The sequence below is a fragment of the Solanum stenotomum genome, chromosome 3 (genome assembly GCF_019186545.1).
Source record: "Solanum stenotomum isolate F172 chromosome 3, ASM1918654v1, whole genome shotgun sequence".
In the NCBI taxonomy this organism is placed as follows: Eukaryota; Viridiplantae; Streptophyta; class Magnoliopsida; order Solanales; family Solanaceae; genus Solanum; species Solanum stenotomum.
In genome coordinates, this window is record NC_064284.1 from 37,441,991 (window position 1) to 37,461,785 (window position 19,795).

Genomic DNA, 19,795 nt, shown 5'->3' on the forward strand with positions numbered 1-19,795 from the left:
GCTAGGGTTGAAAGATCAATATTTTCTACTCAATTTAGTGGGTATTATTCACCAACGTATGGTAGCTCTTCATCCATGGGTAGCCTTCACTCATAGAGCCCATTCAAAAACTCCAATTTCAAAGCTAGAAATCCCAAAAGCTAGGGTTTGATTTCAATCTCATTGATTCCTTTTTAAAAAATCTTTAATGATTGCATTATGTATTATTATGGATATATTGATGATTTTATATGGTTTTAAGTTGAATTCCTCAAGAATCCATGAATTTCCTTATTTTCCCAATTTGGATCTCAAAGTGTGGGTATTGATTGATGCAAGTAGAATATGATAGAATTATGCATGTCATAATTAAACTACTTGAATTATGTTATCATCCATGTCTAATGTAGTAATTCTAGATGTGTTGGTGGAATATAATCTATGGTCCTTGAAGGGCAAAATATGTGAATTATGCATGATTATGAGATTTATGTACATGATTTAAGAACACTTTCAGAGTAAAGTGAATATAATTATGATCTAGTTGTTGTGTTGTTGGAGGTTATCCTCATGTACACATATATGTATGACTATGATATGATGTTAAAGGTTTTCTCACAATATGATGATTCTAAGGTTGAAAGGCTATTCTCACCTATTGAATCTATGAGCTCTAGTATGATTTATATTGGATTGAGTGTCAAGACATTCTTCCATGAGTATGAAATTAAGTCAAGACTTAATATGCAATATATGGGAATTAATGCTTATCACCGAGTGGATATGAATATGAGATGGAAGCTTATACGCTAGTTGAGTCCGGCTTTCCAAATGGGTTCCTTATACGCTAGTTGAGTCTGGGTTCCCAAAGTATGTATCTCATGAGATGGAAATCTTCTACCATAGTTGAGTCTGGGCTTCTAGAAACAATCTCCTTATCCCATAACTATGTGCCCTCATAGGTCTTTAGCTAGTGGATCCACCTAAGCTAAGAGTATGATTCTACCTTAGGCAAGTAGGACAACCCTTTTTTGGTGTGGGGTAGACACCAGATTCCATGATAAGCTCACATGGTCTATATCGGTTAAGGATTTTCCCCCTATTATGATAGTATGAACAAGAAGATGAGTTATGAACTATAGATACTGAAGGAGCTTTAGTTAGTATGGGTAGGATTATGGGATCTTATTCATGCATTGTAAAAGTATGCTTTGAGGGTATGTATGATATGTTCCTTTTATGATATGATGATTTATGAGTTGATTATGCTTATGACTTATGCTTTTCGATTATCTTCAAATGATGCTTTAACTTATTAAATTGCATGCATTCAACCAAAATGTCCCTTTTTAGCATATTTTCAAGATTTTTATGCATGGCTATCATACTTAGTGCATTTTTGTACTAACCTATATTTTTTAACATTTTCCACAAGTGTAGGGTCCTGTGTTTGAGGTGATCTTCATTTGGTTCAAGCTTGGGTTTGACTATTCTCCTTACTTGTGGTGATTCCTCATGGTTAGAGGACGGATGATATCTTTGTAGTCCCTTTTTTTCATTGTGTTAGACTTTCGGATTATGTTGTAAGGATTGTGACCCTATTTGATTCAAAGATTAATAGATGGCTAATTGAGACGAGTCTAGACTGCTGCTTTCCTTTATGAAAATTCTGGACTTGAAACTTTGTTTTACTCTTTATTGTTCTTTACTTGTGTTATGATATGCTAAGTGGCTTACATGGTTCCTTTCGGGGTTCTATTAGCCTTGTTACGTCTAGGGGATACCCTTGGGTGGTGACAACCAACTACATTAAATAAACACCCAATCCCATAATTGCACCCCTAGACCTTGGGGTTTTAGCCACCTATCACAAAAAGCAAAGAAAATATACCTTCCATTAAAGCAGACACGGGTAATAAGAAATTAAGCAATTACAAGTAAACTCACTTTAGATTCAACTTCAATTTAACAAATTCAAGAGCAAAGTTGAAAAGCCCCAACAGCTAAAAAGTGTTCTTCAAAAAGGTTATATATTCTCTCGCAAAACTCAAAATATTTCTCTCTCTTTCTTCATTGCCGAACTTCATTTGCTCTCTCCTTTGGGATATTCATAGTTTCTAAAAACTTGGCCCAAAACCCAATGCGCATCTTATTCAGCGACATTATGATAACGCTCAACTACACTTCATCCGATTCTAAGTTTAGGAAGTCTCAATGAAGTATAAACCCAACGGAGAGTTGGGATTGATCCCATAGGGAGCGGTACGGTAAAGAATTCGATTACGAAGTGAAAGGAGTGTTCTAATCATTTGTAAAAGTAAACATTTTCGAAGCAATTAAAGTAAATGGCAGGGGTTTGAAATTTAATGTCAATTGAGGGCATTAGAGTGAACAATTAACACCTACGAACACACAGGGTAATCAAGTAGAGAGGGATCCTTGGAAGTGTTATTGATTTAACGACAATTTCTCTATATGGGTGATTATCACTTACTAATAGTCGCTAAAGCTTAATGGGTAAGCTAGTCTTTAGGTGTCACAACTATTTCTCAATCAACTATTACAAATCAAGTGAGTTCTCGAACCTAGACAAGCATAACAAATATGAACAACCCAAAACCTCAATTAATATACTCTATTGAGCTAGATTAGTAGGATTGAATTCATACCCACTTTCTCAAGATGAATCCACAATAACTACAATCATCAATTGGTAGCTTTAATTCTAAAATATCTTTCTCAAGAAAGCCTAGAATGCTACACTAGAACTGTATTTGCAACTACAATTCATCAATTAAAACTCAACTATCAATTGAACCCACTTCAAATCAACAATTAAATCAGTAAATACTAACACCCATAAACTAAGTAAAATATTTAATCACATAATCACACCCCTAAGAATGGGGGTTTTAGCTAAACATCATAAAAAGCAAGAAAATTTTACCAACTATATTCTCCATTAGTTTGGGTAACAGATTGCAAGTTTGCACAATGCTCAAAATCAGTTCCAAAACAAAACCAACACTAAATTCCTACTCAAAAAAACTACAACCAACGTTCAGAGTGTTTTAGATCAAAAACCCAGTATTAAAATGTGAGGGGACTCCTTTTTTTTTCAAAACTCCATTTATACATTCCCAAATTTTTTGCTTCGGAGTTATTCGACAGAATAAGTCGTGCTTCGCCGATCAGGTCGGTGACGCACCCAATGCTCCTTTCCATCACCTTATTCGCTTGAGTCTTCACCACTTCTCTTCTGTGAGTTTAGGCAATTAGGATTTTCATCTCCTATCCAGTCTACGCTTTGCCAAAACGTCACTTTCTTCGCTGAGTTGGCTTTTTTCCTAGGCTGGCCTGCTGTAACTTTTGGCGAGTTACTAGCCGAGTGGTATTGGCGATCATCAACCTTGCTTGTTTTAAACTTTTTCAGATTTTTTGCTCTTTTTTGCCCAGTAATGTCTTTGCCTTGCTCTTTTTCCTTCATTGCTGCAAATTTGCATTTAAACATCAGTTTAGAGCATAAAATAGATATTGAGGACACTAAAACTCTAGATATTAAGCCCTAAATAAGTCTAAATACTCGACTCACACATTAGTCTGGCTCGTTGAGCTCGTTCAACGAACCACCTCTTGTGCTTCAGCTCGCCTTTTCATGCTCTAGGCTTAAGGTGTTTGAACCTCAGTCAGCGAGCTCGGTTGAGTCAGCCTTTCACATTCAGCGAATCACTGAGTACCACCTTGGTTCACCTTTCGAGCATTCAATTTTTCTCCTTGCACTATCATTTTTTGCGACGATTGGCAAGTTCAACTTTCACATTTGGCGTATCGCCTTCAGAGTTGGAGATTGTCGACCTGTTTTAATAGACACAAGTGTTATGCACTGTCAATTTAGGCGAGGTCATGCTCACTAGACGATCTGCCCTTCTCAGTTGGCGATCAAAATGTATAATTAGAACTTCTTTTGCATTTTTTGTCATTCTTTCAAACATCAATCTTTGTCTTATACATTAGACTTCATAGTTGCATGTTGATATACCGTGAATTTGCAGTATTTTTAATACATTTCACTTAAGATTTGTGTGTGTCTAGAGACATTTTGTATTAGAAATAATGTGTTTTGTATCATGTTTGCAGGATATAGGCTTGGACGTGGTAAAGTGAGATGACAACTGAAAATTGGCAGAATTGGCCACCCACGGAGGGACCTACGGACCGTAGGTCCTATCACGGTTCGTAGATGGTGAGCGTAGAAGGGAGCATCAGGGAAGTCTGACCAAGTATGGAACAACGAAGCAACCTATGGACCATAGGTCGACCTACGGGCCATTTTGCACGTCCGTAGAAGGGGTTCAGAAAGTTTAAGTTCTAGTACCTGATGAAAATCCTAACTGTGAAGCCACGAAAAAGGACCCCACACGTCCGTCATTTATGAACTGGGAGTTGAACGTTCCAGTCCATGCAGAAAAAGTCTAAGTGTTGAGTTATGGAGGGGACCTACGAACCGTAGGACCCACGGTCTGTAAGTCGAGTCGTCGATCAAAGCCGAGTCCAGAAAGTTTATTTCCTTACTTTGTTTCATTTTTGTTTAGGACATGTTTTTCTTTAAATAGGGTATGTAAACCTCATTTTTGGGGGTTAGACACCATTGTATACTTTTAGTTCTTGTTATTTTCTTGGGAATTATCTTGCAAACTTTGGCAATTTGATTTCTTAATTTTGGTTTATAAGATTTTTCCTTTGAATTTCAATTGGAGATTACAAGTTTTTCCTACTCAATATGTAAGTTCATGAATTCTTCTTCCAAAAATATGAATTGTGTTCTTTCAAACATAAGTAACTAAATCCACAACTAGGGTTGTGGGAACCATGAGTAATTAACAACGTATGAATAATAACTAAGTAATTCTTGAATAGTGTTGATGCATGTATTGGTAATTCTTTCGCTTAGAAGTCTTTTTAACGATTGCACGCGTTAGAACTCGCATTGTTGCTACTTGCCGAACCAAAGGAGGTAGTTAATAAGAAAAGAATTATCAATAGAGATTTAGTGTGATACTATCTAATAGTCTAATGTCAATTGGTGCGAGGGTGAAAACTGAGCCATACATTGATGTGATGTCTAATCTCAGGTAAAGGTGAGGGTTAGTAAATTATACACATTTTCGAAAAAGGTGTTGAAGTCTAGTAATGAGAAGTTAGGTGCAGCCTTGTGCACAGAGAAAATGCACCAAGATCAAAAGACATAAAAGTGCAAACTAGCTCCTGGGGATCTGGTGTTGTTGTTTAAATTAAGGTTGCACTGGTTTCTGGCATATTCAAGTTGGATCGGACCATTCAAACTGACACAAGTGTCCCCACATGGAGTAGTTGAGCTTAAGAACAAGGAGGGAATAAGGTTCAAGGTGAACGAGCAAAGGATCAAAGTCTACAATGGGTCATTGGAGAGTGTGCAAGAAGTGATTGAGGCCTATTATCTTGATGAAGTCTGAGTAATCAAAGGGCCAGCGTCGTGCCGCCAAGTTAAATCAAGCGCTGCTTGGGAGGCAACACAAGATGTACAATCTAGCCAACTATAGGTTTTTCTTTTCGATATAAGAGTTTTCTTCTTTTATTTTGATTCTGGTAGCTCTTTAGATAGGTGTCTTATTTTTGTATTAGTGTTGGCTAAATATCGAATAGGGTTCGTGTCTAAAAAATGTCCAGAAAATCTAAAAAGAAAGTCCTAATGGTTGCTACGTGTGCAAGGACAAAAGGCAAAATCTATAGAAAAATAGTTGTGCAGTGGTCTACGGACCCTATCGACGGTTCGTTGGTCAATCCACGGATCATGGATCGCATCCGTAGATCCCAGATAAGTCCTCAAATTTTTCTAACAGATAGGTGTTGGCCCATTTGGCAGTGTAAGCACTACTAAGGGTGCTGAGAGAGTTGGTGTGAGCACTACTGAGAGTGTTGGGATAGTAGATGGGAGCGCCACTGAGGGTGTTTCGAGTGTTGATCTAGTAGGCTCTGGGAAACCGGACCCACCCGCTACTTGAGTGGTCTTCGGCGCATATGCGCCACAGGTTTGCTTCACATGATCCTTTGCTTTATAATTTTTGTGCATTGGGGACAATCGCACTTTATTTTGTTGGAGCTAGGGTAAATGGATTGTGAGTGATAGGGTCTGAGTAACCCAACTTATAATCCTCTCTTGGGGTTTTCTTTCCTGTGTTCTTTTCCCCCAAAAAACTGTTTTAATTTATGTTGAACCAGTATGTTTAGGAATGAATGTGTAGTAGTAAGTATAAAAATGAAAGCATGATGGCATGAAAAGCATGAGAAAAATGATCCTTTCCCAAAAATGTTGAATTGTGCTAGATCTATAGTGTTGATGAGTTGAATGTGTTGGATGTCAAAGTGACATGATAAGAACCGATGTGACCTCATGACTTAAGCTAAAACTTAAATTGGGTAATCTGATAATGAAACAATGTGCCAAGAGTGTGTGAGAAAAGTTGAATGTTCAGATAGTATGTGCCAATCTAGAACTTGCCCCGTTGGTCCTGCTAATATGATCTAGGCTAGGAGTTCGGAAGTGATCATTGGCCCTTGTTCAAATTAGTCGACTTAAGCCTAAAGTGATCCAACCAAATGAAATCAATATTCCCTTTGATCCAAATATTTCAGCCTAAAGTAGACCATTTTTTTATTCACCTAACTCACCATCCCTAAAATAAGTGTTTTGGCCCTGGTCCCTCCTTGGACATGTGCACCTTGACTTAGGCCAAAAGCCTAAGTTGAGGGTGGCTAATGCAAAAGTTACCTCAATCTTGGCCCTGGTCTGACTTCGGATATTGTGCACCTCAACTAATGTAAAATTCATAAGTTGAGGGTGGCTATGAAAGAGGAAACCAAAAGAAAAAAGGGTATGAAAAGAGTTTTGTGTTGAAAAAAGAAAAAGAAGAGATAGAAGAGAATGTGACTTTGTGCAAAAGAAGCAAAAAGATGCCTAATAAAAGTGCTGAAAAATAAAGAAAAATAAAGTGAAAGAAAAAGAAGAAAGTGAAAAATAAGAGCCACAAAGTTAAAAGTCACATCCATGATGAAAGGAGTCAAGGGAAAGAAAGTAAAATGAAAGGATGTTAAAAATAGGTTGAGAAAAGAGGTAAAAAGCCAATATAATGTCAAGGAGGGCAGAAAGTCACTAAAAGGTATCCAAACGTACCACACCTGACCCTGAACCTACGTTACAAGCTAAGAAAGTCCTATAGTGATCCTAGCAACTAGTTTGGAGAGTCTAACCAGTGAAAATAAGGGCAAGCATATGGTATTGAGCACTAACTGTACTTGAAATCACTTCTCAGAGTAAGTGTTGAATGAATCCTAAAACTCAAAATTCATATCTTCTGTGTGTAAAGGATTTTGTTTGAAATGAAGGCACTAGTTACATTGTGGGAGAGTTGGTACCTTGGTGATTGTGAAAAAGTGTATGGTGTGTGTCTATTGGTCGATCTCTGTCATATCTTGAGTTAGCTTGTTGAGTCTAATTGAAAAGATTTGCACTAAGAAAATGGAATGGATTGAAATGGCTATGTGATTGCTTGAGTTTGTATGTCTGCTTCTACACAAGTGTCGTTTAGAGTGTTTGTGTGTCGCTTGAGGACAAATAACATGTTTAAGTTGAGGATGTTGATATACCGTGAGTTTATGATATTTTAAATACATTTCACTTAAGAGTTGTATGTATCTAAGGCCATTTTGTATTAGAAATAATGTGTTTTGTATCATGTTTGCAGGAAATAGGCTTAGACGTGGTAAAGTGAGATGACAGCTGAAAATCTACAAAATTGGCCACCCACGGAGGGACCTACGGACTGTAGGTCCTATGACGGTTCGTAGATGGTGAGCATAGAATGAAGCATCAAGGAGTCTGACCAAGTGTGGAACAACGAAGCAACCTATGGACCGTAGGTCGTCCTGCACGTCCGTACAAGGGGTTCAGAGAGTTGAAGTTCCAGTACCTGATGAAAATCCTAACTGTGGAGCCATGGAAGAGGACTCATGGACCGTAGGTCAACCTACGGTCTATCCTGCTCGTCCGTTAATGATGAACTGGGAGTTGAAGTTTCCAGGCCTTGTAGAAAAAGTCTAACTATTAAGCTACAAAGGGGACCTACAGACCATAGGTTGACCCAAGGTCCATAGGTCGAGTCGTCGATCAAAGTCGCGTTCAAAAAGTTTATTTCCTTATTTTGTTTCCTTTTTGTTTAGGACATGTTTTTCTGTAAATAGGGTGTGTAAACCTTAATTTTGGGGGTTAGACACCATTGTATACTTTTAGTTCTTGGTATTTTCTTGGGAATAAACCTGCAAACTTTGCAAATTTTATTTCCTAATTTCGGTTTATAAGATTTTTGCTTTGAATTTCCATTGGAGATTACGGGTTTCTTCTACTCAATACATAAGTTCATGAATTCTTCTTCTAAAAATATGAATTGTGTTCTTTCAAGCATGAGTAACTAAATCCACAACTAGGGTTGTGGGAAACATGAGCAATTAACAACGTATGAATAATAACTAAGTAATTCTTGAATAGTGTTGATGCATGTATTGGTAATTCTTTTTCTTAGAAATCTTTTTAATGAGTGCACGTGTTAGAATTGCTACTTGTCGGACCAATGAGGTAGTTAATAAGAAAAGAATTTATCAACAGAGATTTAGAGTGATATTAACTAATAGTCTAATGTCAATTAGTGCGAGGGTGACAACTATCCCATACATTGATGTGATGTCTAATCTGAGGTAAAGGTAAAGGTTAGTAAATTATACACACGTAGCCGGACCAAGGTGCGGGGTGAAATTCCCGATTTGGAGGACCAATCACTTAGGGATACCTAACTTACCAACTTTTCATGTAAAACACTAGGAAAGGAATACTATTATTAGGATTACCGCGTTAAGAGCTTATGGGGAACACATACACCCTAGTTTATCTCTCTTATTGATAACAACAAAGCTTGAGTCTTGCTCACTTGATACTTGATCAACAATCGGTTATTTGTTTCACAAATACCCCCCCCCCCCTTTTTACTTACTTGTTTTCAGAAATAGTTTGACTAAACGAATATAATTGTAAGTTAAGTTTAAGGCTGAACCATATTCCTTGTGGGATCGACCCCAACCTCCAAGTTGGGTTCTTTACTTGATAACGATCACTTATACTTCTTTAGGAAAGTGTAATTTGAGCGCATCACAACTCATCAACATTTCATATGAATAGGACAAAATTAGACATTGAGGACACTAATTATTGATCTAAATGGACCTCAAATGACTGCATATCTACCACTCATAGTTTATCATATGGGTAAAGCAACTATGGTTGCCGATGTTCTTAGTCGATTGTTCATAAATAGTATTTCTCATGTTGAGGATGGCAAGAAAGATTTAGTGCATGCTCAATTGGGTGTTCGCTTAGTTGATTACGAGAATGGTGGTATCATAATTCAGAACTGCTCACAATTGTTTCTTGTTTTTTATGTGAAAGCTAAGAAAGATCTGGATCTGACCATATTGAGTTGAAGAAAGCAGTTTACGAAAAAGACATTGAGGTTTTCTCCCAAGAGAGAGATGGTATGCGTTTTACCAAGGTCAATTATGTGTCCCAAATGTTTATGAGTTGAGGCAACATTTTTTATTGAAAGCTTATAGTTCTCAATATTCAATTCACCTGGGAGCCACCATCATGTACCTTGATTTGTGGGAGGTCTATTGGTTGAACATGATGAATAAAGATACTACAAAATTTCTTGCTAAGTGTCCTATTGTTAATAAGTGAAAGTTGAACAACAAAATTGGGAGGTTTGACTAAAGATATTAGCATTACTACTTGGAAGTGGGAAAATTTGAATATGGACTTCATTATAGTTTTACCTCATACTCGTTGATTGTTTGATTTGATTTGGGTTATTGTGGACCAAATGACTAAGTCGTCTCATTTTCTTTTGGTGATGACTTTATTTTCAGCAAAAGACTATGCTAAGCTTTATATTTGGCAAATGGTGAGGTTTCATGTGGTGTGTTTATCCATTATCTCCAATCGAGGTACCCAATTTACCTCTAAATTTTTTGGTTTGTTCAGAAAGGTCTTGGTACTCAAGTGAAGCTCAGTATGAATTTTCATCCTTAGATCAACAGTCAAGTCAAGCATAATATTTAGACTTAGGAGGATATGTTGAGAGCATGTGTGATTGATTTCACAGATAGTTGAGATGATCACTTGTATGTGATTGAGTATGATTATTATAATATAGTTATCACACAAGTATCCAAATGGCTCCATTCGAGGCTCTCTACAGTAGGAGGTGTAAGTCTCTTATTGGTTGGTTTGAAGTTGGTTAGGTATATTTGATAGGGCCTGAGTTAGTGCATTAGGATATGGAAAAGGTTCGACTTATTAGAGAAATATAGAAATGGCTCAAAGTTGACAAAAGTCGTATGCCGATGTTAGAGGAGAGAGCCTTAATTCGATTTAAATGATTAGGTTTACATGAAAATCTCACCCATGAAAGGCGTGATAAGATTTGGAAAGAAAGGAAAGCTTAGTCCCATATCTAAATTTTAGGTATTTTGGCAAGGTTGCCTATAAATTAGATTTCCCGTCTAATTTGGCATCAGTGTATCCGGTGATGCATGTTTTGTTGCTGAATAAGTGTGTTGGTGATCTTACATCTATTGTACCATAGGAAAGTGTTGGAGTGAAGAAAGTCTTTCTTATGAAAAGGTTCCTATTGAAATCCTGGATCGTCAAGTACAGAAGTTTAGAAACAAAGAAGTTGTTTCCGTGAAGGTTCTTTGGAAGAATCAATTAGTTGAAGTGCTATTTGGGAGGCTGAAGTCGATATGATGTCCAAGTTGCCTCATTCATGTCCCTCTGATCTTGTTTTAGCTTAAGGTATTGAGTCCCTCATGATCACTCTTTCAGATGCACGCCTTTTAGTTATTCTCATGTTTCCACATGTATTCATGTTCATGAAAACTTGATTTTTTGAGTTATGGTTTATCTTCAAGTGATTTCTCCTTGTTTTTGTGCATTTTGATGTGATTTACATTTATGTTGGCTATTAGATCTCTTTCCCTACTCTATTCATGCTAGCTTGAGTCCCATTAGAGGACGATTGTTCCCGTGGGGAGATTTTGTAAACCCTTGGAAATTGGTAAGTTAAGTTTGGAAAGAAAGTTTCAGAAAAAGTTGTTTGTACCTGTTTATACAGGCTTGACTACGGTATGTAGAATGTTCTACGGTCCGTAAAAGGCAGCCTTGGAATGAATTGTGAAAAGTTGGAAAATGTAAAGTCCGAGGAGTTCCTATGAACCAAGAAGACGGTCCGTAGAAGAGTTGATATGTCGTAGGAAGTGCCTATAAAAGGTGAATTCGGATTTGGTGTATTTGGTACCTTAGGTTTTACAGAAGGTTTATACGGCCTATTAAAGCTTGCACGTGCCATAGATCAGAATAGTGGGAAATATTTTGTACATGAAGAATTTTTGGTCATTGGGTTCTACAAAGAATCCCTACTAGTTGTAGAAAGCTCCACTACCCATTGGAAGGGTCTCGTGGTTTTCATCATAAAGTTGGTCCCTAGTACGTGGTTCTATGGACGACCAGTACGGTCCGTATAAAGTTGCACGGACTGTAGAGACTGTTCAATAGTTTTATTTCAAGGTCATTTGAGTCATTTCCTGTCCTTACTATACCTATACTATGTCGTTTTAACTTTATAAATAAGTCCAATAATTACTTTTACCCTTCAAAATCTACCCATTCCCTCCCATTTAATCTTAACCCTCAAAATTTTCTCAAAGGTTTTTTTCTCAAATTCTCTCTCAAGGCTCAAGAAAGGTTCTATGGTTTCTTCAAGTTAAAGGTTTGTTTTTCAATCTATAGGGCTTTCCTTACCCAAGGTATGTGGGAACCTTATCAATGGATCTTTTTCATCCGTCGAGTCCCAAAAGAAACTCAATTTCTCCTTTGAATTCTACCCAACGTTTTTAGGGTTTCATGTCTTTCTCCATGGGTTCAATTAATTATGATTCACTTGCATTTATTTGATATTATTATGCATGATTTGATTCAGTTACATGTCTTCTAATTTATTTCATATGAACCCATGTTATATACGTATGCTATGATTATGAAATTAGGCATGCCTCATAAAATTGAGGAGTTTATGAATAAAGGATGTTTTTAGATGAAGTATCAAATTATTAAAGTTTGCTTCCTAATTACAGTATTCTTATTATGAAACATAATGCTTATATAAGTGTCTTTATGAACAACTGATAAAATTATGGTTTTGAACTATTCTATGATATGAAGTTTATGATTTAGACTGGTATTACTAGATTCTTACCTTTACGAATATTATGATTATGATATGACTATTTCTATTTTACTTTGGAATTTTACTTTGCACCGAGAGGACTTAGAGATGGAGGTTATCTCGTTAGTAGAGGTCGAGTCTCTAGTAGAAGTCTCTTGATCCCATAACTACCTTACCCCGTAGGACTTTTCATAGAAAGCAATTAGCTAGTGGATCCACCTAAGCTATAAGTTTATGGTTCTTACCTTGGCAAAGTAGGACATCTCTTTCCAGTGTGGAAAAGAGACTGGATTCCAAGTTATAGCTCACATGGTGTATGTCGGTTAATGGTAAACATTCCAGAAAGAAATATTTTAATCTTCAAAGGTTTTATGACTTCCTCAATGATTATGATTTAAGTTTCCACATGACTTTAAATGTTGCATTGAATTTGTCCCATGATTGATGGTTTTGCTTATTATGCTTTGACTAGTGTTTTACTTGGTAGTAACTATCATGTTTAAAATATTCATATTATCATGTTTATATTTAAGAAAGTTCCTCATACATAACACATTCAAAGTATTGACACACATAACTCATGTGCCTATAGTTTTTCATATTATAAGATCTGATGTTCCTCCATCTGGTCGTGGCTAGATTGGATTGCTTAACATTTCTTTTGGATAGGTGAGTCCTAATGGTTCGATAACATGTACATTTATAGTCTTTTATTATTTTTGGTCATTTCATTATTCAGACTTATTTCGTGTGCTAAGGATTTGTCCTAGTCATATCTATGTTTAGTAAAGGCTTATGTCAATATGTTTTTCAACATTTTTCAGTGTTATATGAGACTCTGTTATGTTGATATATTATGATTTAGACTTCTTATAGCTCATGATTCTTTTTATATTGCCTTATTGTGATTCATAGTGTCATGTTCATGTCAAGTGGCTTATTTTGGGCCTCTCGGGTTCCTATTTACCATGTCACATCTAGGGTCTATTTTGAGTCGTGATAATCTACAAGTCTTCGTGATTTCTTATTGTGAGGTTGACTTCGAGGTCCTTATAATATTGGGACAACCATTCCTTGCCACTGGTATGCGTAGATTGATATGTAAACTAAAAATATGAACTCTACATTCAATAATGAAGAAGTGACTTTCAATGTTCATCTGTCGATGAAGCACCCTAGTGATTTCCAAGTGGTTTAAGTGATTGATCTAGTTGATGAGGCCCAAGTGGAGGTATCTATAGAGAAGTGATTGGGTGTTGAAGCACTTGTTGTCGTGATCATGAATTTTGATGGGGAAGACATTATTGAGTATGAGGAGATGATTGGTGCACCTATTTGTTTGGGGACCAATAGTTATGCTTCGGAAAATCTAGACTTGGACTTGAAAAATAGGGCAACACCACCAGCGAGACCATCCACTATGGAACCGCCAAAGTAAGAGCTTAAGGCTCTTCCTTCTCATTCGTGGTATGTTTTCTTGGGAACCAATAATATATTGTCGTTTATTATAGTTGTAGATATAGACAAAGGGAAAGTGGAGGCATTAACATCTGTGAAGAAGTTGTTCAAGGGGGCCATTGGATGGTTCATTGCTGACATTATAGGTATTCCACCAGGCATATGCTCTCAGGAAGATCAAACTCATGACGGACTGTAAACCTAGTATCGAAAATCAGCATAGGCTAAATCCACTTATACAAAATATTTTAAAGAAACAAATCATCAAGTGGTTGAATGCATGTGTAGTTTATGCTATTGCTAACAACAAATTAGTAAGAGCAGTCCAAAGCTAGATTGATTTTGTTCTTGACTTTTTATTCCATTTATTTTACCACTGATACCCCCTATTTTTTTGTTCTACTATATATATATATATATATATATATATATATATATTAAAGGACAGTACTTAAAATAAATTTTATTTGAATATTGAGAAAGAAGAAAGAATATATCATGTTTCAGATGAAGATAGCGATCTACATTATCTTCTCTCGCAATGAATCAAATATAAATATTACATACTACTTCATAAAAATAATAAATTACTCACCTCTAGAATTAACTTATATATATATATATATAAAATAGGCTTAAAGAGAATAATTTGACTAGTATGATAATGGTAGAATGACTTAGCTATACTGTCATAGATTTCAGCTAATATACAATAACTTTTAAGTATTATAAAGTTAATATCAAAACAATATAAGTATAAAGAGAAACATACGAGAAATATAGATGGAATAGAGAACTTTTCTTCTAATTAAGTGTATCCTACAAATGGTGAATGATATCTCTATTTATAGTGTTGAGATATTGTCACATCCCAAAGTATATCCTAGATGTGACATGGCGAATAAGACCCCGAGAGGCCCTAAACATGACACTTGACATAAGACTGATGAAAAGAAAGATAATACACAAGAGAGTACAACATAGTAGCATGAAGTCTCAAAAGTAAAGTCTAGATAATATAGGGAGTCTGGCATGAGCATAAGACCGAAACATAAGTTTGGAAATCTAAATTGTTTCTGACATAGCCTTTTTAACATCATTGGAGTGGTTGAGACGTAACCCATGAACCACATACAAGTCTGAAATAGGAAAGAAAATAAAAGCAATAAATCATCAATGGCCTAGTCCTCAAACCATTAGGACTCACCAATCAACACAAAGCTGCAAAGCGATCCCGATACTAACTACGTCCTAGAAGAGGAGTGTTAGTCCCTATATTATGAGATAATATAGGAACAAATATGCATTAGCACTATGATTTATTTAAATATGGGGAATGCATGCAATAAAATGTAATCATGAAAATTTAGTGAACTTAAATTGTAACATCTCAAAAGTAGGAAGTTGAGTTTGGGTTGAAAAGTTGCAGGAACTGACCAGATGGTTGTTTCTACGGATCAAGTCTATGGCCCGAAGAAGGGTCTACCATCCATAGAAGGGCGTCGTAGAAATGATCTTGAGAAATTTGAAAGGGTCTAGTCTCAGTAGTTGACTTATGAATGAATAGGATAAGTCGTAATATGGACTATGGGTCGTTAGAGGGATTCATAAAAGTCATCCAGACTTGATGAAATTTTTCTTAAATATTGACTCTAAGGAAGCGAGTTTACGGACCTTAGAGTTGTCAACAGTCTGTAGGAATGACCAGTAGGAATTGTTAAGAATATTCAGCCCTGGTAACAGGTTCTACGGTTGACTAGGATGGTCCATACAAAGTCCTACAGACCATAGGTTCAAATCGTAGACCCTATCAAACAATTTTTAATCAAGGTTAATTTGGTCTTTTCGTACCCCGTTAACCCCTAACTAAATCGTTTTGCCCTATAACTACCCCTATAACAATTTTTACCTCTAAGACTAAGCTTGAATCCTCTCTTTCATTCAATTTTCTTAAATCCCTCAAGCCTTCTTATCCAACTTTCTCTCAAGAACTCTCAAAGTGAAGGTTAGGGCTTCAAGAGCTTCAAGGTCTCATTCTCCATTACTTTTAGGCTTTGATTATCAAGGTATATGGGAATTCACTTATCGATCCCTTTCGTTCATTGGGTTCCAAAAGACTCTCAATCTCCTAAATTGATTTCACCTAATTCTATTAGTGTTTCATGATATTCTTCATGGGTCCAATTTGTGATGATTCAATTGTTTATATTCAACCTTATTTTGCATGATTTTATTAAATTACATGATTCTTCAATTGATTTCATATGAACCTATGCCTATTTCTTTTTTATGAACATGAATTATGAATCTTGCTTATGAACTTATGATTTATTATTATTAAAGTTATGCATGTTTTATGAAAAGGATGACTTATGAACTAAGGATGCTTTTGAGATATGTATCAACAATTTGTGAAAGTTTTTCGCACATATAAATAAAATCATGATATAGATTCTTAGAAAGGTAAGTGTCTATTATGAATGTTTATAAAATCATTGTCTTGAAAGGAGCTACTTTATTATGACTTATGATTAGATTAGTAGTTTTAATTGTGTCTTTCCACGTACTTTTATATGATTATTATTATGACTTTTTCATTAGGATTTACTTAGCATCGAGAGGACCTTGAGATTGATACTCTCCCCTTAGTAGAGGATAGGTCACTTGAAGCAATATCCTTAGCTACATGCCCCCGTAAGATTAATCTTAGAAAGACATAACTAGTGGATCCACCTAAGATAGATGATATGGTCTTTACCTTGGCAAGTAGGACAACCTCTTTTCTATGAGGGGAAGATATTGGATTCCATGTTATAACTCACATAGTCTTTGTAGGTTATATGGTAAATATCCCTCAATTGAACTTTGTTTTCTTCAAAGGTTTTATGAAAGCTTCTGAAATAGTTATAAGTATGCATTGACCTTGTTTATTATTTATGATCTCTTTTAAAACTTTTATTACGTTTTACTTGGTCTTGGATATTATATCTTAATTCATCATGTTATCATGATTTACGTTTCAATGTGTTTCCCTATACTTAGTACATTCATAGTACTAATGCATATTTTTACCTATATTACCTCATAATATAGGGTTCGACGTTCCTCTTCCCGCTCATGGTCAGCTTCAATTGCTCTACTAGCACTTTGGATTGGTGAGTCTTTATGATTCGAGGGCAAAGCCATAGTCAGTTTAGTTAGCTTTATTGTCTTTTTTTGTTTTGCATTATGTTTATGACTTAGATATTTATCCTAGTCACATCTATAATACTAGAAGGCTTATGTCAGACTTAGTAGTATTCCGCATATTTCTAATGTACTCTGTTGATTTTATTTTATGTCATTATATGATTTTAGACTTAAATTGTTTATATCTCTTGAATTGTAATTCATTATGACATGATTATGTCAAGTGGGTTTTTTAGGGTCTCTCGGGATCCTATTTGTCATGTCACATCCAGGGTGTACTTTGGGTCGTGACAAACTTGGTATTTAGAGCATCAGGTTTTAGACAGATTCTAGGATGGCTGACAAGCTGCATCGAGTAGAGTCTTGTTTATGAGTGTGAAGCACCCCACATTTATGAATAGGAGGTAATAAGACATTTAGGAAACTTTACTTCTTTCACTACTATAAAGTCGTGCAATAAAGTTTCTTTATAAATGTCTTTCTCCTAACTCTTGTCCAGTGCTTTTCAGGATATACCTCCTCAGAGAGCTAATGTAATAAGGAATGTGGGTAATTATGTAGATCCCGAGGTTCCTCAAGTGTCGGTCGATCCTTTAGCCGAGCAACTGTCTACCAAATTTCAAGCTACTTTCCAAGTGTTGTTTCAAGCTATAACAACCCAAGCTAAATAAAAAGGTCATGGCTCCCTTGAACCAAAATTTAGGTATGGTGGTAATAAGGGTGAGGGACTTCACTAGGAGGAATCCTTCAGAGTTTCATGGATCAAAAGTTGAAAAGGATCCTCAAGAGTTTGTTGATGAGATTTATAAAATAGTAGAAATTATAGGAGAATCAATGGTGTAAAAGGCAGAATTGGATGCGTAGCAACTCAAGCGTGTTGCTCATGTTAGGTTCAAGCAATAGAAGGAAGATAGGGATATTGATTCAGGTCCTCTTGATTGGGAAAATTTCAAAAGGGGCCTTTGTTGATTGTTTCTTTCCCCTTGAGATGAGGGAAGAAAATAAGCTTGAGTTCATTAATCTTCGTCAAATAAATATGAGTGTGAAGGAGTACACTTTGAAGTTTATTCAATTGTCTAAGTGTGCTCCAACTATGGTTGTCGCCTCTAAGGCGAGAAGTAGCAAGTTTGTGTTGGGTTTGTCTGAAATGGTGGTCAAAGAGTGTCGTAGCACCATGTTTGTTAAAGAAATAAATATCTATCATTTGATGATGCATTCCCCCATAAATAGAAGACGAGACGTTAAAAGAAAAGTCTAGAAAGTCAAAAAGGTCAAAGACTGGTGATGGTAACTTTTCTCATTCGATGTCCAATGGGCATGGTCGTTCTCAATTTTGGTAAAATTTCTATAGTCAAAGTTTTTCTAGCGTTACAGATCCAAAGCTCAACAAGGATAGGTTTTTAACCCTAAGCCTCAAGGAGGTGGTGGAAATGGATCTTCTATTCTCGCTTGCCAAAAGTCTAGCAAGAGTCACTCATAAAAATGCTTAGCATGTATTGATGGTTGTTATAGTTGTGGGAACACTGGTCACAAGATGAGAGTGTCCATTGCTCGCTACTAAAGGTAGAGATGTTAGGCAAGAATAACTTGGTTCTGGTTTGGGTGCTCCTCGTCAGAACAGGTTCTACGCTCTTGAAACTTGGCATGATCATGAGGGTTCCCTAGGTTGTGACTAGTAAATTAAAAGTATTTCATCTTGATGTATATGCTTTGCTTGATCTGGGTGCTATATTTTATTTTTTTTGACTCCTTATGTGGTTATGAGATTTGATTTATGTCCCAATATTCTTTTAGTATTTGTTTGTCTCTATACCCATTGGTGGTTTCGTTGTCGCTAAACGAGCCTGTAGAAATTGCCCGATTTCAGTTTCTTATAGAGTCAATCATGTTGATTTAGTAGAGCTTGATAGGTTAGACTTTGATGTCATTATTGGGGTGGATTGGCTTCACTCTAGTTATGATTCTATAGATTGTAGGACCCGATTGGTCACATTCCAAGTTCTAAACGAACCTATCTTAAAATGGAAAGGGGGAAATTATGCGCCTAAGGGTCATTTCATATCTTGCGTAGAGGCTACAAATGATTTCTAGGGGTTGCATCTATCATTGTTTTAAGGTTAGAGATACAGACTCTAATACCCCTACTTTTGAGTTACTTCCGATTGTGAATGAGTTTCTAAAAGTGTTTCTTGATGATTATCCTAGTATTCCTCCCAAAAGGGAAATAGACTTTGGTGTTGACCTACTTTCAGATACGCAGCCTATCTCTCTTCCTCATTAAGGTATGGCTCTGACAAAACTTAAGGAACTAAAGGATCAATTGAAAGACTTATTGAATAAGGGTTTTATTAGACCGAGTATCTCACCATGAGGTCCTCCAGGTTTTTTGTTCGAAAGAAGGATGGTTCACTTTGTATGTGCATTGACTATCGTCAATTGAATGAGATCACCATAAATAATAAGTATCCTATTCCAAGGATTAATGATTTGTTTGATCAACTCCAAGATGCGAGTTTATTTTCCGAGATTGACCTTTGGTCGGGTTATCACCAATTAAAGGTAAGGGAAAGTGACATTCTGAAGATGGTTTTCCAAACTTTGTATGGTCACTATGAGTTTGGTTATGTCCGTTGGTTTGACTAATTCCCCGGCAGTGTTAATGGACTTAATGAATGGGTCTTCAAGTAATATCTTGACATATTGGTGATTGTGTTTATTGATGATATATTGATTTACTCACGAAGTGAGGATGATCATGTTGAGCATTTAAGGATTGTGTTGCAAGTTCTCAAGGATCGGGA

At 36.1% G+C, this 19,795-nt stretch overlaps 1 pseudogene; it reads right to left on the reverse strand.

Annotated features, from left to right (window-relative positions):
- Positions 1-3,208: 3,208 nt before the first annotated feature.
- LOC125858925 (uncharacterized) overlaps positions 3,209-19,795 on the reverse strand; it is a 50,381-nt pseudogene continuing 33,794 nt past the window's right edge.